General features: G+C 36.8%; 1 protein-coding gene across 2 annotated transcripts in view; it reads left to right on the top strand.

The window, feature by feature from the left end:
• LOC5576139 (thyroid receptor-interacting protein 11) overlaps nucleotides 1-23,265 on the top strand; it is a 218,849-nt gene that overhangs the window by 163,768 nt on the left and 31,816 nt on the right. The gene's annotated exons all lie outside the window — the stretch shown is intronic.

Here is a 23,265-nt window from a genome sequence, read left to right as displayed (position 1 = left end):
CGTTCCTTCCGATTGTCGCTTTTACACAATCGATTTCGACGCTTTCATGATACACTCCGCCTAGGACGGTTCAGCTATCACTGAATGTTCGATAGCAGCATATTTTTTGCTATTTTTCATCGGTGGCGTTCGGGTGAGTGAATGAATTTTCCCATGCTTGCTGAGGGTCAGTTCCTATTACCTATATTATTAAATGTTTGGATCGTTTTCAATTAAAGACTGTTGGTCTCAATAGTAAAGGTTACGAATAAAGGACATACAAAACACCCAACAGGCCAAAACAGAGTGCTCCGATTGACGAAAAGCTTCTTCTGACTGGAAAGGAAAGGATGGTTTAGTGTGTTACACTTACAATGCGTGTAAATTACTGCCGCCGTTAGCGCACGGTTATGAGGCCCACAATAGAACACATTTTCCTATGGGAAGCGTGCGGGTGGTCATCGGTTTTTCAGTTCTGTCGCCTAAACGGTAAAAGATACCACTTTGGCGTCTATGGACGAAAGTTAGAGTATGGATTAATGAAACAAAAAATATTTTTTTGAAAATTTTTCATGATACAGACGATAGTTTTTTTGCTATTTTTCCGACAATTTTCTCCATAGTGAAAAATTTTCCGAGAAATGTTTTTCTTTTTATATTTTTAGTAGATTGCTGAGAAAATTTCCTTTCGATTTCACTAAAAAACTTTTGTTCTACGATGCATAGTTCAGGAGATATGAATTTTCAGAGTTTGAGATATATAGAGAAATCGTGAAAATTCATCTAGAGTTTTCCGGGAAAATAGGCCACTATAATTTTTTTGAATTTCACTTTTGGTCATGTATCCACGAGTTCTACCTCTGGTGAAAATTTCATGCAAATCGGAGAACCTCCGGCCCAAATTGTCCGATAATAAAAAAAAATCCCCTATTGTAATAACAAACCAATTACAAAAATATAAACATAAGGAAATAACATAATAAGTATTAATTGAGATATTGTATACAAAATATCAGCCAAATGAGCCTTCACATCGAAATAGTGCTAAATTTAGCGGTTAAAATTATTTTTCTGCATTTTGATATTAGATTGTCATTACAATGGCAAAATAAGATACAGTAAAATCTCCATTACTGGTTGTATCGTATCTTGATATCGAGTTAGAGAACCACAGTAAAAATTGATTTTCATGGCTACCTCGATGGTTCCTTGGATCGCAGTTGCACTGATTTTGGGTTCTCTGTGAATCGATAGCTCCCTGACTTGATGGTCTCTTGCTTGTGGGCTTTGTAGCCATGCGGTAGCGCCGTCAGTTCGTATTGTGCTACTGAGTGTGGGTTCAATTCCCGCCCCAGTCGGAGAAAACTTTTCGTCAAACGAAAAACTCTTCACTGGTCCACTGGTCGTTCCGTGTGTCCGTTGTCTAATGTTAGTTATGTTCAGTCTGTGCAGCCTATGGCTGAAGACGGTGTAAATTGTCTTTAATATCGAGTTATGATTTTTTTTTTGGTATTCACATTTACTCGGGTAGCAGCTCTCCAAGAGGTGTTTTCAGCAGTGCTAATAATATTTTTTACACTTCCTACCGAAGGTGGGGAGAGTTCTAAGAGGTGTATAGGGGCGGTCAAGGTTAAGCCACGCGTGCGTTTCGATTTCTATTGGAAAGAATACTGATCTCCCTCGGGATTGAATCATTCCGCTAACCGGTTCGTAACTTGCTGATGCATTGAAGTCTTTCTGCGGGATTCTCGTTGCAATTGGTTGGAGATAGGTATTTTTCAATGACAATGAGTTCCATACACACTAGACAGTAAGCAAGAATCCCAATGTTGCTTTAGAATCGTCAGGAACATCGACAGATGCATTCCGAATCGAAGTAGGCTTCTCCGAATGAGCTTAAAGTATGGTTTGAACCTAGGGGGTGCGGATTCGAACATTTTGGTTGCTCAAATCGAACACAAAATTTTCCAAGAGTGCAATTCCAATTAATCCAATAAATATACTAAATCAGAAAGTTGCCAGCCGTATGTTAGTTAGAAACATATTTTAGAAAAGTTGGAAAATACTCATGCATAATTTAGGCCAAGTACAACTTTTCTTAACAGTTGGTGGTCTTTGTGTTACATAAATTATGAAACTTTTTTTAGCGTGACGAAATCACGACCGTGCATTTCTAGGCGTGCCAGTAAGGGAATCTGGGATAATATGCACCCTTGATGCAAAACGGTGCTCTTTTGGGCTATTTGCGTAGTAATTGGAAACAACTGATAGTAAGGATTCCCTACGTACGATTTGACAAGGAAAAGTTTATGGAAAATGTCTCAATTTTTTTCAAAATATTCGAAGAAACCCCAAAAAGTCGTTTTGCCCCGAGGGTGAATCTTACCCCAGATACCCTTAATATTTCTTCAAATCACCCAAGCAGTTTTGGCAGTAGATCTAGTATGTGCGAAATAGTTATTTATGCAACAAGTTGCATTTTTTCAGCACGAGTTGTACATTTACTAGTGCTGAAAAAAATCGAGTATTGCAACTGCAACTCAACTCATGTATTCAACAGGTCCAAATATTTTGTATAATAACCAAGCGCAAATCTAAGAAATAAGTAAAAAAACACCGTCTGATTTAGACATTTTATTGAAAAAATGGCAGACAGGGTAGACAATGGTACTGTGCAAGAATTTTTGGGTGGAATTCGGCAAAAGTTTAAAAATTCAACTTTTATTTTTTCTTATATTTTTTCCTTGAGTTTAATTAAAATGCTATAAAATGATTCGCCAACATTTTCTGTACCTTTTTTCTTCTTGGAGAAATCACCCATTTTGTGAGGCCCAATTCTAAGTGGAACAGACTTTAACAGAATCACTTGTAATAGAGCCGTTAATTCCTCGGGAGCAATGGAAACCTCTCGATAGCAGCTTCAAGATTGTAAATGTAATTCAATTATTTCGTTAGAAACTGTTTTACAGTACGGTACCCATACATACATTAAAATTTCGCGGGTATCTCTGTCCGAGACACGGCTCGTCTAACCTTGCTTCATGAAGGAGTAACGATTTTGGCATATTATTTACCTAAAAGAAAATTTACAATTAATATGATGTGTTATATAACACTGCAAAATATAAATGAACTGCAGATTTTTACTTACATCTAAATTATGACAGTAGGCACTAATTCAAGTATTAGTGGACAAACGAAACATAGAAGTCTGGAGTCACTAAATACGATAGGAAATTCAGTTTTTTCTCAACAACTTAACTGTACCTTGTCTTATCTTTTTGCACAATGTTTTTCATGTCCTTACTACTGGCATTTCGATGAATAAGTGTCATATTTAGGAATCCCGGGATATTTTCGAAAATCCCGTGATTTCCCGAAATTGCATGTTGAACCAGAAAATACTATTGTATTATTTTCAAATAATGACACAACACAAGTGGCATGTTTTTTTGGTGACTGTTGATGCAAGAATGTATTTTAATTATTACATTTAGCTTACTCAATAAGCGGTTTTATTGAGGTTCAAGACCACTTATGGTGAACTTAAAATTTTCAATAAAATATAGCAGGTTTCTTTACGCTTTGTTCCATTTCTCGCATTCAGTATCATAAGGGCGTAGCTGCAATGATCGATTTCTCTTCGTCGATTTTCTGTTTAGTCAATCTCTTAGCCGGGCGACTGTTCTCGATTGCTATTTTCGATTCAGTCGATTGTCCTTCATCAAGTTGTATCGTAAAATGTTACCAAAATGGATTGAACTTCGTATACTAATTAAGAGAGAGAATCAACGAAGAGAAATCGATCACTGCAGATAGGCCTGTATGATACTCAACGCGAGATTTGCCAACAAATGCCGGATGGTAGGTTAATTTTTCATCATATAATATTTTATCGATGCCATTTTATCGTCCCGTAGTCGTTTTAATTTTCCCGGCCTGTAGCTGTCATTTATTATCTTTGTCTTATGCATGGGGGACCAGGTGTAGGTGTTAGAACCAGGAACAGATGTAGGTATTAGAACACGCACCTCTCACACCGAAGACCTGGGATCGAATCCCATCCCCAAGATAGTCACTTATGGCATTTGAAGTTATAATGACGACTTTCTTCGTAAGGCTCAAAATCTCGTTAATAGAGATAAAAAAATCCTATTCATCACGATTGATTTTCGTTTCAAATTAACTGTAATAAATACCCATTTACTTTTACTGTAGTTAGTTGAAATATTGATGAATGAAATCCAAGATAACTTGTTTTTTTTTATTATTATAATTCAACTTATCAATCTAAAACAGGTTTGGTTATTTTGAAACTGCTCTATAAAACTAAATATTGCTTCAAAACCCGCTCTAATAGTTCTATAGTCGTTTTTAAAGCATTTCATTTTTATCCCGGGATCCCGGGAAATCCCGGGATTTTTAAAAATAAAATCCCGAATCCCGGGATTTTTTCGAGTCCGGGAAACAAGACCCTCTAGTCATATCATCCTTTCCTTGTGAAGGAGGGGGAAAAGGGAGAAAACTGCTTCCAGATTCCTTAGAAGAAAACTCAGGCAGTGTGGGGATGTTGCACCATCGACGACCCATCAAATCCAGCCCAACTAGGAGAAGGTGGGAGTGGCCGGCAATGGCGGTTATCTTGCTTTCCATCTCTGACCTCGAATTGGAACGTTGTTTCTGTTCAAAACAGTTTTCCATAAGTAATCAAACTAATAGTGATAAAGGTTTCTGTAGTATGTACAGCTTACGAGATACTATTGTAATGCAGTTAGGGGGTCGTCTATTAATTACGTAAGTTGTTATGGTTGATGTTAATCTCGATTTCTACCGCGCCACACAAATTTTCATACAAAAAATCTTACAAAAAACGGCCTAAACTGTCTTACGAAATCAATGAACTAAATAAGCTTTCTGAATATCCCGAAATTATAACAATTCGATTACCGTTTTGTCTCAAATTCCGAACAGTGGCGATTTTAAAGGCACATATTGATATTTTCACATTTTTCAAATGCAGAGAACTTGAATCATAGAAGAATAGATCATCCTGAGAAGAAATGTGAGTGGTTTTCTTGAAAAACCGCTATAAAATGTCGAGTATTCGAAATATGAGCCATGCTCGGAATTTGAGACAAAATGGTATGCTGTGTACTTTCTAAATAATCTATCAAAGAAGATGTCAAGTATTGGCTAATACCAAATGCTGCCATTACATTTCGCAAAAACTCTGTAGAGTAAAGTGGGGCAAAAGTACGAGTGGGGTAAGAGTTTCTTTTTAAGATTTCTAGCTCAATTCAAAACAAATCTTATAAATGTCATTGTGGTTCGAATGCTATTCAAGTAAGAGACTTTTACTCCAAATATCATGAAAATCGATTGAGATTTGGAAAAGTTATTGCTATTTGTTGTTTTTCGACGTGAATATTGTAATTTTTGGTCAAACTTTCGTTGCATGAAACCAATTGAAGATAAAATCTTTTTCAATATTTTATGTAAGGGCGTTTCTAGGCCTATCGTAAGATTGCTTTGACGTGTATTAGATTTTGCATAAATGCTTCAAAACCATTTTTGGCCCATAGTGGGGCAAAAGTTCGAATCAGCGGGGCAAAAGTTCGATCCATGTATAAAATCACGGAAAAATTTTCAAATTGTCTAAAATCCACATATTATCTTCAAATTCAGTTAAATTTGTCTGATCGTGTGAAAACTGTCACCAAAACATTACATTTCCACTCAGTTTTGCGAAAAACTGCTATTTTTGAGTATATTACAATTAACCCGGTTTTGGGCAATTTTTTGATGAAAATTTAGTGTGTATTTTTCGGAAAACTTAAGTTTGCGGCTGGTGTAAAGTATGCCTGTCATAAAAGGATCGATATTTAGTGTATTAGCCAGCGAACTTTTGCCCCACACTATATTCGAACTCTTGCCCCACCGGTGGGGCAAAAGTTCGAATACGACAATAAATTTTGAAACTGTTATAACTAAAAATAGGTAAATATTTGGACACAAGTTTGTTCAGCAAAATTATAGCCAATATGTTGAAGGTCCACTGTATGGTATTTGTTTTGTTTAAACTGCTATCGTTTTTCTGGAAACTTTGATTATACCACTAAGGTCGAACTTTTGCCCCACCTTACTCTATTGTTTCCAAGATATCCATTCATAAGACACGTATATCGTGCACCCCCGCTTATTTGAACGGTACCTCATACAAACCATCATTTTCATTTTTAATTTGAACATCTAGTCACCCTAGAAACGTGCAAATGTTAATTCGATAAAACATGAAACCTTCAGTGGTGCACTGGCTTGTCCATTTGCCAAATGACAATTAAGTTCGGTAACCTTTAAACACGATGCTCTAGAGTGTTTCATTTATATTTGCTAAAATATCAAGTTCTGCAACAACAACGGCGCGGCATAGTGGTAGCGTATCTGAAAAGTGATCTAATATGGTCAGAGGTTCGAGGCTTGCCTCGTGATATTTTATTTGTTTTTATTTTATTTGTTTGTAAAAATGAGGTCATACATGAAGTTATCGTGAACGCCTAATCAAATTGCCTGAAGTTGTATTGATCATGATAAATTCTCTAAAATGTACGTATATGGCCTCCAGATTTGTGCGAATAGAGGGAATTCATGCATTTTATACAATCTGTTTTCACCGAAGAAGTGTTTACTTTATTGAGTTACAGTCTCACTTATGTGAACATTTTTGTTGGTTGGGTTGCCTAATAGCAGTAATAAGGGCACATTCAATAATTACGTAAGCACATTTTTATACAAAATTTTGAGATAAAAATCCTTAGAACCTATTTGCAGCTCTCGAAAACCGCCATATTCCATTGAATATCGTCAATGAATCGAATGGTGACAGATTCACCCATAGGAATCGTGTGGAAATGCCCGTTTTACCTCATTATGCGCTGGAAACACTATTTTTTAAATAAAAACAGCTGTAACTGATTACGGCTAACTAAATTTATGTTTTATAGTGTAGAATAATCTGTGTTATATGATGAATAACACTCCATTTTAGTGTCTTTGGCTAGAAAAGCCCGTTTTGTTCCATTTTGTCCTGTAAATTGATTTTTTTAGTATTACAGCGTATTTCTAATTGATTGCGGCAGTTCAAGTAATTATTCCCTTACACAAAATCAAATATCTCCTGATCTAAAATCATTTCAATCGGTTACAGTGGCTGTCGGTGACCATTTGTCCCCATGTTACCCTGAAATTGCTATTTTTCTGGGATGAACAACAATTCTCGCTAAACATTACTGAAGGACCTATGTACATGTATGTCTCTCTCGCTCTCTTTCGATTATAACAGTGGAATACTAAAGGTTTTGGGGAGTTTTTCTCTGTAGATCGAAAGACATTTATCTTGACTAACCTTTCATACAACAAACGCAACTGAAGAGGATAATGTGACTCAGTTATTGATTAAAGCGAAAGTAAACAAAGAGAGCCTCTCAATGTTAGATAGGTCCTTTAGAAACGTTGCGCGAGAATTCGAGAGAGATTCGCGTTTTGGGTGTTACTGACAAAATGTACATAATTCAAGAAAATATAGCTATGAAATTGTTGCTTCATTGTCTATTCACCGTTCTTTAACTGCTTTTTTTCCCCCTATCGATAATTCAACTTTTCAAAAACGCACATTTGTAGAAGACGTAACTTCACCTCATGCAAAACAACACTTTTCATTTATTACGCCTGTGTATTTGTTTGTCAAAGTGATGGACTAATCTAAAAACCGAAATCACAACACGGCGACACTGCGAAACCAAACTTAACAAGGCGAACATGGTGGGCTTGATTGAAATCAAAATGTAAGCACGGCGCAAAAGTATAGGCCTATTCACATGACGTTCCAAATCAGCTGATCGGGAAGCACTTTGACAGTTCTTCTATGGAAATGACAGCCTCGTGTTTGCACCGGTCCGCCACCGATGTAAACAAATGCATAGACGGACCTGTCACATGAAAAAGCCTATTGCGCAGTTCCCAACTTATTGGACCCCGCACTTCAGAAGTACGGAAACGTCAAACCCTTTGTTTTCGCCGTTGCCGGGCAGGAAAAAGCAGTGAATCGGTTTTTTTGTTTACATTTTAGCAAAACCATGTGCTCTCTGCAGGGTTGCTAGTCTGTTTGTTTTACTTGTTTCACGAAAAGCTTGCTTTAAACCATTTGTAAAAGTATTGTGTATTTCTTTCACTACTGGACTGCGAAGTGCGGCTTCATAAGTGCGAAAGTGTGAATAAAAGTGCGGGATTGCATTGAATCCTGTAGGTGTCATCAGATCACTTATTCTTTGATTTACAAAGAATAAGTCCCCCGAAGACACCTACACGATATGATGCAATGCGCACTTTTATTAGCGTTTCCGCACTTGTAAAAACTTCTGCGATTGTCCAGTGGTGAAAGAAATGCGCAATATGTCAGCCACTCATTTTTGAAAATATTTGGAATTACTGCTTGGTGACCTTCGAAGTGCGATACACAACTTTCCCAATAATCCATCTATCAAAGCAAAGCACTATAATAGGCGATATTGAAAATGATATCGATGATAGGCTCATAACATTGGGCGATACTGACATTCGCGAGTACGTTTTAGGGGAAGCCACAGGCAAACAGACGTCACACTCTCATTATTGTCCATCGACCAAATGTTTAACAGTTCATTCGAACATATTGCCACCTGCAGCGGTGGCATCGTTTTTGTTCGTGTTTGACGTGTTACAGTGTTACGTCTGTTAGTCTTTGGCAAAACCTCATAAGATTTTTTAGAACGAAATAGCAAGGTAAATTGTAGGAGAAACTCAGAAAATGTCAAAAAATAAAATTGATTTTTACATTTTCTATTGGAGATTTCACTTTAGAAAGCATTGCTAACTAATCGAGCATCAGAATGATATGGTCAGGCTCACCAAAAACGTTTTCTTTAGGGGGCGATGAAATTCACAAATTTCAAATCTCATTTGAATTGAAATTCACTGACATTTTAAGGCCCTGGTAGGAGGTATGTGGGGTATTCATATGGGTTTTAAAACTAGGTTTATGAAATGTGAAATATAGTGAAGAGGTTTAAGTTTGAGTATATTTTCTCCAACTGGGATTCAAAATTGCACATGAGAATTTCATTGATTATATACTCATCGTTATTGATTTGTCAGATAGGCCCTTATCGCGAATCCCTCTCGAATTGTAACGGATTGGGGCCAACCAAATAAATAATGCCAGGTGTAAAATAATCTGGGTAATGACATTGAGCACACTTCATTAAGTGTAAATGACTTTGAAAACCCGTTTTGACCCATTTTGCCCTAGGATTGATATTTATGAATATTTATAACTGATTCTGGCAGTGCAAGTAATTCTTTTGTGATCAGAATCTTCTGAAGAATGTATAAATCGGTCTTAGTTAGCTCCGAAACTTTTAATTCTTGAGAAAAACGTTCTATGAAGAAGTTGCAGAGAATCGTTTGGGCCACATGAAAATATGCACTGAAAAAATATGTAATTTTTATAATGAAAAATTCTAAAATAAAACTTAAATTTTAAATTACACAAAAATCCAATTTTTATTTTTTTTTCACCATATATAATCTTGAGAGCTGGGTTAGATGGTTGGGACAAATTTCTAAGATGGAGACTTTTTTTAATAGAAAAGTTTTTTTAAAGAATCGCTGTTGGTCGACTACAGATTTTTTTTTTATTCAATCAATACGATGCAAGTGAATTCAATAAAATCGTTAAATTATTCTGGACCATGGTGATTATCATGATTACTTTTCTAGAAGTAGCTATTCTCGCGTTATTTGAAGTTGAATGCAAAAATGAATAAATTAAATACTTGTTTCATTCTTTAATTTCCCAAAGTTATTTGCGATTTTCCATCAAGAACAAACCCTATACTCTCTAAAACTTTTTTTTCTATATGAATAATCTCGAATAACTTATAAAAATGGCTAATTTCACTATTTAAATAATATGTTTTTGCATTAAACTTCAAATAACATGTCTACTTATAGAGAAGTAATCATGATAATCATTATATCAATGCTAGTTCGGAAAGAGTTTTCCAGGCTCATAACGTCAAAATAAGGGATCAAAAATTTCTTAAACTTCAACAGCAGAAAATGCTTTAAATATTCTCATTCTATTTAATAGGCTATCTATATTCTCAAAATGCTACTTTGAAAAGCATTTTTCAGGCTCATAATATAAAAGTGAGCGTAAGAGATTGAATTTTTCCAAAACTTCAACGGTAGAAAACGCTTTAAGCATTCCAATTGTGTTAAACTGGCTCTCGGTTTTTTGTTTTAATAGTACATCGGAAAAATCTTTCTAGGCTCATAATTTTAAAATGAACAGAAAAGATTGGAATGTTCCAAAATTTCTACAGCACAAAACGTTGTACAGATTCCAATTCTATGTTCCTAAAATCTCTATTTGAGTTTTCTAAGCTCATAACGTGAAAGCAAGCTTTAGTTATCAACACCTTCTAAATTTTCAAAGTGCTTAATTTTGTAGTAGCTACCTTCTCGCTAATTGAAGTCTATCCTTTAAGGTGTTCTATTCAGATCAGGGACGAAAAAAATCATGCTCACTATACTCAATTCACTGACATTTATGCCACCATCAAAGTAACCGCACCACCACCAATATGATTGCACCAATGAAGATGGCACAAAAGTAGATGAAAAAACAAACAACGATGCCCGTACGTCGCTGGTGTTTTTGATTATCAGGAGCAGAAGAGTGTCAGTTTTAGAAAATTGATTATCATTGAGGTTCATACTAATTAAAAAATATGCTGCTTTACGGGTAATGAACGATCCGATGCACGGAATCGATGATGTTGACGCGTCTTTACTGTGCTTTGTGCAAAAATTACAACTTCCCGAAGCGGAATGTAAAAAAGTCAAGCTGTCCAGAATGAATATCATTTTTTGCTTCCGATGATCATAAAGCGGTTGAGTATCAGCAGGGTAAAAGGAAACTGACAATCTTGCGGCAAGCGCTTTGCCAATCTTTGTTGTGTTGTCAAGGCGAGGATAAAAACAAATAAAAATCAACGAAGATTCTACCCAGCAAGTATCAATGTAGGCGAGGGTAGATTGAGTATTTTCGTCCCTGATTCAGATACCTTCTTGCAAGGGCTCCATCCCATTACCCCGAAAGCCATTACCCCGAATGGGTCATTACCCCGAACGCCACTACCCCGAATGAGCCATTACCCCGAATAGTATGAGATACAGAGCGATATCTTGTTTGGCGGGCAAAAATGCATCTCTTATGAAAACTGGTAATTAATGGAACGTAAAATTCATCAGTAAAATGCTCATCACATATTTTCCCTTATTTTTTATGTCAGCTATTCTTTCGAAATATCTTGTTGGTTACTATCTTCTCCTCATTCTTTCTGAGACAGTGCCTGTTTGTCAGCTCAGTAGATACTTTCGCAGCTTTAGGGTTCATTCCCAAATGTCATATCGCTAAAAATATCCTTTTTTGACACCTACCCACCCCTTCATACCATTTTTTGTATGGAAATTCTACATATTGTGTATGGGCTGTAACATTTAAGGCCCACCACCCACAACACTTGTTTGTCCCCTTCAGCGTTACGAAATTTGTGAATGGGCTTTTAATAAAATTAGGGTGGCTGATCCAGTGGTAGTGTGTGTACCAATAATAGTGGTAGTGCGGTTTCGAGCGTGTTATAGTCAATTTTTATTTTTATGTGTATTTTTCTAACATGGCCCTTGTTAAATTGAAATGAATGTGTAAAAAATTTGGTTGAAAATTAGTAAGGAAATAGTAGAAAACAATTAAAAGCCTTAACTTTTTTGCTCCTTTGCACCAGTGATAGTGGGACGTTCCTATAATAGTGGGTTTCAATGGAAAATCAATGTAAACCACTATTATAGGAACAGACGTTAGCAAATGCTGCTATTACTGGAACATGTTCCAGTAATGGAGGAAGTGCTTTTTTGAAAGATTCGGTGATTTTATTATTCTTCGATTATTTTTTTACATAAAATAGAATAGAAAAGCTTTCATATAACGTATTCAGATATGAAAAAAAGAGCATCCGTTATTTTCTGGCGATTTTTTATTCCTCAACCCGTCACTATTGCCACTATGACTGGTACAGACGCCCTACTCTTTTATTGACTAAAAGCTTTCCTTGTCAACTTTCCATTCTTGTACATGTGCCTCTATGCCCAGGGACTACAATAAAATGTTAAATGCATAAGATCAGCCACCGGAGGAATTCGAACCCATAACCCTCAATATGGTCTTGCTGAATAACTGCGTGATCACCGATATTTGGACTTCTTAGTGGTGTTCAAATTTCAATTTTGTGATTAAACAAATATTTTCCTTTCTTATGAATGTACGTTGTGCTATAGCATCACGTTGTAACAGTGATCATTCACGTCATAGCTGAAAACATTTCACCAGAAATTTGGCCTTCTTCCTTAAATAAGCTGTTCTTTCAAGTTTTCGTTGGAAAAGCTAGTCACTAATATTTCCATATAGAACAGTTTTTTTTAAGGATGCACTAAAGTGAATACTGCTATAATTCTAATCAGAAATTTTCCCTTTCTTTTATCTTCTTGTATTTAAACAGACAGGTATCTTATGGATATGCTCACCACTTTCTGCCATAATAATTTTTTCATTGTCTTGAATTAAATAAAAAAGTTTTTTTAGTGATTATCTCAACGAAATCCAAATTAATGATCCCACAAACCAACGAAAGTTTTTACTGTAGCAAAAATCAGAGGCTGCTGGTTTTTCTAACATGTACAAGTGTATTAAGGTTTCCTTGCTATAGCGGAGCGGTTGTCTAACAGGCTGGTCTTCAAGCGGATTCCATAGGACAACACTTGCGACGACTATCTCAGGGTGATCTTCCATTACCATTGTTTACGAAACAAAATCTTTAGGAAGAACCTAATGCTAGTAGCCCGACACCTACAAAAATGAGTAAAGGAAGTGGGTACTGACGTCCAACAAGAGACTTTACTACATCCTATTTTTTGCATATTATAGCTATCCTTATCATAATAAATTCACCCTTCTTTTCGAAATAGGCTGTCTTCAGAGTATTGCGATGTGGCTGTGTGAATCTCACCAAAATTAGAGGATAAATCCAAACGAAACTTAGTATGTAAAAATTATTTGCTGAAAATATAGTTGCTTTTTTATCTTCTTATCTTTGAAAAATACATTGTTGAGCCAAACTCGGTAAATACTCATAAAGAATCGTGCAATTGTCTCCTCACTCTCTAACTAGAATAAACCTAAGAATGTCATGCATTCGGGGTAATGGCGTTCGGGGTAGTGACCCATTCGGGGTAGTGGCGTTCGGGGTAATGACCCATTCGGGGTAATGGCTTTCGGGGTAATGGCGTTCGGGGTAGTGGCATTCGGGGTAGTGGCGTTCGGGGTAGTGTCATAGAATCTCTTGCAAGACTTGCCTTTTCAGCTACCCTTCAACGAGATTTGCTTTATCTCAACTACCCTCTCAAAGGATTCTATGACACTACCCCGAACGCCACTACCCCGAATTCCACTACCCCGAACGCCACTACCCCGAAAGCTATTACCCCGAATGGGTCATTACCCCGAACGCCATTACCCTGAATGGATAACATTTTGAGACATATTATAGTTAAAGAGTGAGGAGATAATTGTACGATTCCTTTTGAGTATTTCACGAGTTTGGCTCAAAAATGTATTTTTCAAATATTAGAAGATAAAAAAGCAGCTAGTTGTTCAGCAAATAATTTTTACACACTAATGTAGTATCGTACTGTTAAGAGTAGGCCATGGATGTTGAGAGTGACATAAGAGGTTTGGAATAAATTATTGTTATTTAGAACACCATTGAAATCAGACGTGTTTTGGTGTCTCTACATTGGCGAGTCGCCAATGGCGCCAATGGCGACGAGAGTAAAATAGTATCAAAAAAGAGGAAAAGAACAGTAAGATATGCCCGGTTAAGACTCTGTATTGATACAAATGCAACGTGGAGTCAGATTCAAATCTTTCACAGTACCGGCAAGGCGCATCAGACAGGAACCAAGTTGGATGAAGGGCACGATTTGGAATGGTAAATATGAAAATACTTTGGATATACATTGCAAGTTGACGCCATGAAGGTAGCGTGTTTATAAGAATTGTTTGCAAAGATTTAAATTTACGAGAATAATTCTCAAAACTGGTTTTTGTACTGATTGATTGTACTATAAAATGGTTATTGAAAGATTGTTTGCAAGTGGATTTTAAATATTATCAATAATATTTTCTAACAAGTATTATTTTCAACCGGAGTTTACTAATTGAGTTTTATTTTAGCAAAATTCTAAAACTATAAAAAAATACACTAAACTGTCAGAAAAGGACGTTATCGAGATTGTTTCAATATATTTAGAAAAAAAAGGAGGAGAAAAAAACAATTAAAGCTTCCGGTAAAAGTCATTAAATGTTTAATTCAAAATTAAGACAAGTGACAACCATGTTCCAGCCCGTATAAATAAACGAGAATCAATTGGAATGAACCGATTAAATGCATTGAACTCTAGTTGGTACTTATTTGGAGAACTTCTTAATGAGTCGATAAAAAAAATAGCGAGCTTTTCATGATTTTAATATGAAGGTGCAAAATAACAGTAAATAACAGATACTACCCGTATATCAACATTTTACATAACTGTAATTGCAATCATTTTGCGGCTGTTAGTGAAGGATAGGGAAGCCATATTTCCAATATTGAATACACTACTTTTCATCACATGTTGGATACATTAACCACACTGCTTAGTGAATGAAACAATATCCACATTCATATCCAGCACAAGCACTACAGGTCTGAACTTTGGTAGCCTGAGTATTTCTTATTAGGATGCATACAATGCTGTATAAACACAGTAATAAATTAATAAGCATTGGTTTGTTGAACGGATTGTAAATATAGCGATTTTGTGTAAATTTGAATTTAGGAAATTCATATTATGATTATCAACTGCTGTTTATTCTATGAAAAAATAAAATTAATTTTTGAAAAACACATATTTATATTGAAAACTAAGAATGAAAAACAAATATACCAGACTTAGCTCATAGAAATTTGTCGTAAGTATAGAAATGAAAAGATTGGTAACGGTGAGGTTATTTATGTTATACTATTAACATTGACATGCTTTTAATATTTATGATGATTCGGAGAGTTGATATAAGGGTGTAATAAAAACAATATATTTCTGATTTGAATATTAAATGAATTATAAGAAATCTACCATAATTGTATATTACCGCATAACTATAAAAACAAGAAAAGATAGAGCAATCAAAACATTAAATTAAATTTTGAATGAGATCATTTGTGACATTTTAGTCTTCGAGGCGTAATATTGATGCCAAGACATTTGAATTCGATTCCCACTCCAGTCAAAAGTTTCTAGCCTAAGTCGGAAGAAATTGCCTGTGTATCTTGATAATTAATAATTGTCATATTTATTGTTTTAACGTTACTATTATATGGTTATTCCCATTCGAAACTTTGATCGGTACAAAACTTCCTATAATTCATGTTTCATAGATCAGATGTACAATTTTCAATGCAGTAATAAACAATTTATTTAATTGTTAGCATACGCAGAAAATATATGTGGTATTTTAATTTTAAAGCAGGATTCCAAAGATTGAAATTTTATTTGGAAATAGGTGTTAAAATGCATGTTAAATCCCAGCTTAATAAAAAAACAGCTCAAAGATGAAAGATATGTAAACCATAATCATATAAAAAAAAATAACTTGGAGCTAGTACAGATGCGAGTATAGATTGAAAATTATAATGAATAATGCTTCCTTGACCTTGTAAAAAGTTTAAAATTAATAGGTTATCATTAAAAATAAATAAACATACATAAATTAATCAAATATAGATGAAAAGAACTCGTAAAGTAATCGCGGTCTACAAAGGTACTAGAGCCCTTGTTAGTATCTGCAAATGAGAGGATGGCAGATGAAACAATTCTGTCCATTTCTAGTGTGATATGAAAGGATTTCCAGATTAGTAATATATAGTAGAGAGTAAAGGGAATACTAAAAGTAATTCCGGTCTACTTCTCCAAAAGAAACGAAGAGGATAGAAAACCTGGTCCGTTTCTGTAACAAGAACGAAGGGAGTTTATGAAAATTCGGTCCGTTTCTAGAAAGAAATGAAGGAATAACATAAATCGTCCGGCCCGCTCTTAGTCAATATGTAGAGAGTAAAGAGAACATCTAGAATGATTCTGGTCTACTTCTCCCAGGTTTCTTCCTTACTCTTGACTTATCCTCTTTCTCCCCCTTTTAATGATCAACTACAAAAGAGAAGCAATTTTACCCACACACAAACTGAGCGTACGAGCTCTGCGGGATGAAGAGTTCACATGTTTGTGTTTTGTTATTTTCATTCCCACAGTGGTGAAGAGTTTGTTTTGACAACCTCAGTGCTTAAAAGAGAAAGAGATTATTTTCTCCCTTTCTCAGTTAGGGGAAGAGCATGTTTTCCCATTTCTCAGTTCGGGGAAGAGCATTTCCAGACAGCTCTTCGTTGTCTCTTTGTAGCTCTTTGCAAAGAGGAAAGCGAAATCATGCTCTTGCGTTGACGGAGAAACCAACCTCAGTTCATCCCAAAAGCAATGATGATGTGTTTGCAGAGCCTCGCAGTAAGTTAGAGCTGTCAAATGGAAGATGTGCGTTTGGATAGAGCCAACGTTTCTCTCCACTCTCTCAGCCACGGATTATTCAACCAACAGCGAATGCTGGCTCATAATTGTTGTGAGCGTACGAGGTCGCTTCATCTATCAGATCAAGGTGAGCAGAATAAAGCCTGACTTCTCCATAAGAAATGAAGAGAAAAAGATAATCCTGGTCCATTTCTGGAAAAAGAACGTAGGGAGAATGTGAAAATTCGGTCCTGTTAAAATCTATACAGTAGGAATAACACATATCATCCGGTCCGTTTCTTGAAAAAAAAAATAATGTTCGAGAGAACATGGAAAACTTCTCCATTTGAAACGAAGAGGAAACAAAATCCTGGTCCGTTTCGGTGAAAAAAAAAAACATAGAAGTGGAGCGATTCGAAATGATCATAATAATATATATAAAGAAAAATAATACCAAATTTCCAATTCACTATTAGTCAACTAGCAGAGAGTAAAGAGAACATTTTTAATGATTCTGGTCTACTTCTCCTTAAGAAATGAAGAGGATTAAATAATTCTGGTCCATTTCTGGAAAAGAACTTGAAAACGTATCATTTGGTTAATTTCTTGGAAAAATAGAAATTTGTAAATTTATGCAAAGGAAATACAAAGTTTCAGTCTGCAGACTAAGATTCATATCAGTCCTTCTGGCTGTCCTGTTGTTCATGAGATATAAAATGTACGATAAGTACATCTAAATTTTCCATAAAAAAGTAAAATATTCAGTTGTAGGTTAACTGGTGGTCAAACCCACAACTAGAGTTCATTGGTATTAAATTTGATCCTTTCCCCTCATGCAAAAGGGAACTTCACATAAAATGCGTTTAAACTTTAATTTTATATGTTTTATACATTTCTCGTAGTTTAGGTGCAGCACGAAATATTTGAATAAATTTTGGAAAATACTGTTATACGACAAACGATTTTCAAGAATGAAAAATGGGCAAGAAAAATGTTTATTTCAATGGAAACAAAAGTACACTCGGTAATGATTGAAAAAAGGGCACATCATTTAGCGATTAAAGAGGAGAGAAAGGTATCTGAATGAAGCTAAGTATAAATGATGACGTATCGGTACTGTAAATATTGATGATATGGTTTTACTAATTGATTTCCTTTTATTTAGAGACAAGAGATCGTGTGGCGGGTTACTTACATTAGCATAGAGACAACAACAGTACAAGAATGAAGACCTCTTGGATGATTTGCTCAACACGGTCGTACCATCAAACATCCGTAATAAGTTTTATATCAAAGAAAAAAAGTTCACCTTATTCTCTAGTTTATAATCTCAGGTGTATGCATTAGATTAAATTATTTTAAAATTATAGAAAAAAGAAGAGATGTAGTATCGTACTGTTAAGAGTAGGCCATGGATGTTGAGAGTGACATAAGAGGTTTGGAATAAATTATTGTTATTTAGAACACCATTGAAATCAGTCGTGTTTTGGTGTCTCTACAACTAAGTTTTGTCCTCTAATTTTGGGAAGATTCACACAGCCACATTGCAATGCTCTGAAGAACAGCCTATTTCGAAAAGAAGGGTAAATTTATTATGAGAAGGATAGCTATAATATGTACCAAATTAGGATGTAGTAAAGTCTCTTATTGGATGTCGGTAGCCACTTCCTCTACTCATTTTATAGGTGTCGGGCATTAAGATTAAGATCTTCTTAAAGATTTTGTTTCGTAAACGATGGTAATGGAAGTTCACCCTGAGATAGTCGCTGCAAAAGTTATTCTATGGAACCCGCCTAGAAACCAACCTAATAGACGACCGTTCCGCTATCGCACTTGTACACTTGTACATGTTAAAAAAAATCGGCGGAATTTCTGTGAGATAACCACAAAAAAAATATTTTTGATTCAAGATAATGATTCAAGATAATGCAGAAAAGTGGTGAGTAAATCCATAAGAGACCTGTCTGTTTAATACAAGAAGATAAAAGAAAGGGAAAATTTCTGATTAGAATTATAGCATGAATCACTTTAGTGAATGCCTTCAAGATATATTCCTTTATATAAAGCTGTTCTATATGGAAATATTAGTGACTAGCTTATCCAACAAAAACGTGAAAGAACAGCCTATTTAAAAAAGAAGGGCAAATTTCTGGTGAAATGTTTGCAGCTATAGGCCGGTTTGCTACTGACAAGAAAAGGAATCGCCTATCTCTGGAAAATTTCTCCCAAGAAATGGTCAAGAAAATCAACTTTTTTCTGATCGCAGTACGCAGTTGAGAAGAAATGTCACTTCAAAGGGGGCTATCTGTAGGAAATTTCTTGACCCTTTCAGTCAAGGAATTTCATTACTTTTCTTGAGCGAAACAGCATACTTAGCTTATGACGTGAATGATCACTGTAATAACGTGATGCTATGACACAACCTATATTCATAAGAAAGACAAATATTTGTTCAAAAACAAAATTGAAATATGAACACCACCAACAAGTCCAAATACCAGTGATTACGCATCTGTTAAGCAACACCATATTGAGGGTTATGGATTCGAATTCCTTTCAGTCAATAAAAGGCTTATTTTATTAAAGCCCATTCACAAATTTCGTAACGCTGAAGGGAGCAAAAAAGGTTTTGGAGGGTTGTCCTCAAAATATTACAGCTTATTCACAATATGTAGAATTTCCATACAAAAAAAGTACGAGGGGGTGGGTAGGTGTTAAAAATGGCAATTGTTGGCGAAATTAAATTTGTGAATGAACCCTTGAATTGCGAAGGTGCCCACTGAGCTGATAAACAGGCACAGTCTCAGAAAGAATGAGAAGAATATAGTTGCCATCAAGATATTTCGAAAGAATAAATATATGATGAACATTTTACCGACGAATTTTTCGTGCCATTAATTACCAGCCTTCATTAGAGACGCATTTTTGCACGCAAAACAAGATACTGTACTGTATCTCATACTATTCGGGGTAATGGTTCATTCGGCGTAGTGGCGTTCGGGGTAATGGCGTTCGGGGTAATGGGATGGAGCCCTCTCAAAGTGTTCATTTTTTTAGACTCGCTTCATTTCATATTTAATCTTTTAATTGCTTTTCATAGCCACTTTTTTTTTAAAATCCGCCTTTTACAGTTACAGGACTCACTTTTTTATCATTTACGATCTCAGGAAACTCGTTTTGAGCTAAAACAGTTACCCTTGAGGGGCACTCACTTTGTGCAGCTTTCCTCACATAAAACTTGCTTTGTGTTAACTACCCTCGCAGTGGACTCACATTTTTGGAGCTTACCCTCTTAAGGTACTCGCATTTTTGTCACTTACCCTCTCAGGGTACTCACTTTCAGTTAACTACCCTCTCAGGGGACTTGCTTTTCTGTTAGCTATCCTCTCAGAAGATTCGCTCATAGCTCACTCGCTCTTTTGTAAAATACCCTCTCGGGGGACTCGATATTTTCGTAGCTCACTCGCTCAGTGGACTCGCTTTTCTACCTCACTCACTTTTCTGTAACATACCCTCTCAGGGGATATTGTTGTAGCTTACCCTTTCAGGGAACTTGTTTTTTTTTTTGTAGCTTGCCCTATCAGGAAGCTCGTTTTTTTTTAGTTTACCCTCTCAGGGAGCTTGCTTTCTGTTAGCTACCCTCTCGGGGGACTCGCATTTTTTCAGCTTACCCTCTCAGGGGACTTGTTTTAATTCAGCTACTTATTTCTAAAAGTTTTTAAATTCACTCAAATTTAACCGGGCATAGCAAACTAAGCAAAAAATTGGCCTACTTACTTAGGAGACTCGTTTTGTGTTAGCTAGTCTCTCAGAATTCTCGCTTTTTACATAGTCACTGTAAACACACTCTATTGTACATACCATTTCTGGGATTCGCATTATTTCTGATACCTTTTAGCAAATCTCGCTTTTTTATGTTGTTTTAACTATACTCTGTTTTGAGCCTCTCATAATCCCTACACCGAGGTTTTGCAGAAGAATTGGTGGAGCTTATAGATAAATTCGTTGAATATTTATTGCAGATTCTTCGCCAACTGTCCCAGCAGGTGTACTATAGAGTTGAATTTTTGATATTGCAGAACTCTTTGGATGTGTTCTGAGAAGCTTACACTAGAATTTACGACTGACGATCTAAGATTCATATCATTTCCTGAAATTATTGCACGAAAAAGCTCTAGAGATATTCAAAAGAAGCTTCTAAGAGAAATTCACTTAATGACTGGAAAAAAAATCCGTGGATTACTGATTGAGTATTTACGCCCAGTGTCGTCAAATTTGTTCACATCTAGTCAAGACTATCAATCGAACAAATCTCAACCACGAAAACACAAATCTATGACGTATTTTACACGATAAAATCTCTTCCGAAGTAGGATCCTAATCGATCTTGACGTCTGTACAAATTACCAACCTCGCGGCAATCGCGCGGCTATCCGCAGCGAAGAAAAAAACCCATTTCAAACTGCATCGAAGCAACCATCTTCTTCTCTTCTCTCTGGCGTTACGTCCCCACTGGGACAGAGCCTGCTTCTCAGCTTAGTATTCTTATGAGCACTTCCACAGTTATTCACTGAGAGCTTACTATGCCAATTACCATTTTTGCATGTGTATATCGCGTGGCAGGTACGAAGATACTCTATGCCCTGGGAAGTCGAGAACATTTCCAACCCGAAAAGATCCTCGACCGGTGGGATTCGAACCCACGACCCTCAGCTTGGTCATGCTGAATAGCTGCGCGTTTACCGCTACGGCTATCTGGGCCCCTCAACCATCGAAGCAACCATATGCGCGACGATTCATTCATTTGCATACCATGACGACGAGGAACGTGCTCATCGCAGCCGTCCTTCCCCATCCGTCTCGTCGAATCGCGTCATTTTAATTCTATTAGGTACATGCTGCCCAACCGAGTAGGTTTCGTTGCGCGCATCGCAGCAATCCATTCTGTGCGGCGAACATCAGAGAACGGCGAGCATAACCAACCAACAGGCAATAACGATCAAAGTACTCTCATTGACAACTGGTGTCTTGTTTTCGCGCAGGGCGACTCTAATCTCGCACTGTGCGGAGTCAATTTGAAGCCGATTTGTGACAATTAGAAGCTGCTGTCACGTATTGTGTTTATGGCTGCGCTCTTCCTCCTCCTCCATTACGGAGGAGTCTAATCGCCCGTTGAAGTACAGCTTCAAGGGTCTTGCTGACACGTGCGGAGATAACTTCAGGATCCAAGTTGCCTGCGATGACAAACGCAGCCAGAAATCCGTTGTCGTTGTCGCAGCGTACTAAAGCAGCGAAGAATAATTATTATGCAATCGCACTTGAACGAGAACGCTTGCTGAGATGATGCGGTCGGTATCAAGTGCGCTGAACATGTGACTGCGCGACTGTATTCTTCAATGATGACGATGATGACAACGTCGCATACACACACACACACATAAGGCTGTCCATCGAGGAAGGTCAGGTTGCGCGGTGATTTATGAAATCTAGCATGCGACCGCCGGCGACGACTTCGGACGATCGTCGTGCGTTCCTCCAATGCAATGGCCGCAACGCTCGACGAATTCAGATGATTATAAGGTTATAGATGCTGAGTAGGATTAAATCGGCCGGGCTCCGTCAACTCCAGCTGCATCAGCGCAACTATCCGTTGCGCCTATGCTTTGTAGTTATTCAATTTCGAAATAGGTTGTCATTAATCATACACAAACGATTTTCGCTTGCTGTTGTCCATTGTTGTGCGCTCTCACGGAACGAAAGCTCCCAGAGAGACATGCAATTTTGTGCAGCAGCAGCAGCAGCAGCAGTAGGCCGTGCGAACTTCCGAAGGGGACGACAAATGTGCCCGTCATCCAAGATGGCTGCGCGGGAAGCACACCTCGAACAAATTGACAAATTACCGACCGATTGACGTAAGCAGGCGATGAGCAGGGATAGAGGGAATCGCTTCGACAGGTGAAGGTTGCGGGATTATACTAAACGACGACGTGACTTGGACTTTGAGATCTGTATATTGGGCTGACTTGGTGCTAAAGGTGGGACTTGGCAAAAATCCCCTTACTGCGGCCCTTGCATAATTACATCGTTTGCTGATTCATGGCTCTTATCTGCATAAACTACAAATATTTGTCGCGTGAATGGCTTTCCTCTGTTTGCTCTGAGCGGCGATAAGCTTGCAGTGCAAAAATGTGGCATAGCGCAATGGTTCTTTTTCCGCTGGATATGTGTCATCGTTTAAATATGGTTGCTCCAGTATTTTGCAAGCGATGATGATCGCCGCCTAAGTCAAGCACGTTTTCCGGTAGAAATCGTACGATTCGATTTTTGGTTGACAGAAGGCAAACGATCAAAGAAGGCCTCTTCGAATAATCCCCAAATTCGCCGCCTACTATTCTGGTACATCTTTTCTAACAGTATCTTCAATAACAAAGCCATAAGGTTTTGTCACATTTTTTTATTTGAATTTCTTCTGAATAAAACTGTTAGTGACTTGATTCACTATTTTGCCCTGGAGGGCTTTCTGGAGCAATCCCTGGAGGG

This window comes from Aedes aegypti, chromosome 1, assembly GCF_002204515.2.
Source record: "Aedes aegypti strain LVP_AGWG chromosome 1, AaegL5.0 Primary Assembly, whole genome shotgun sequence".
NCBI classification, from domain to species: domain Eukaryota; kingdom Metazoa; phylum Arthropoda; class Insecta; order Diptera; family Culicidae; genus Aedes; species Aedes aegypti.
The sequence above is the reverse complement of the archived record's forward strand: the minus strand, read 5'-3'. Positions and strand labels throughout refer to the sequence as shown.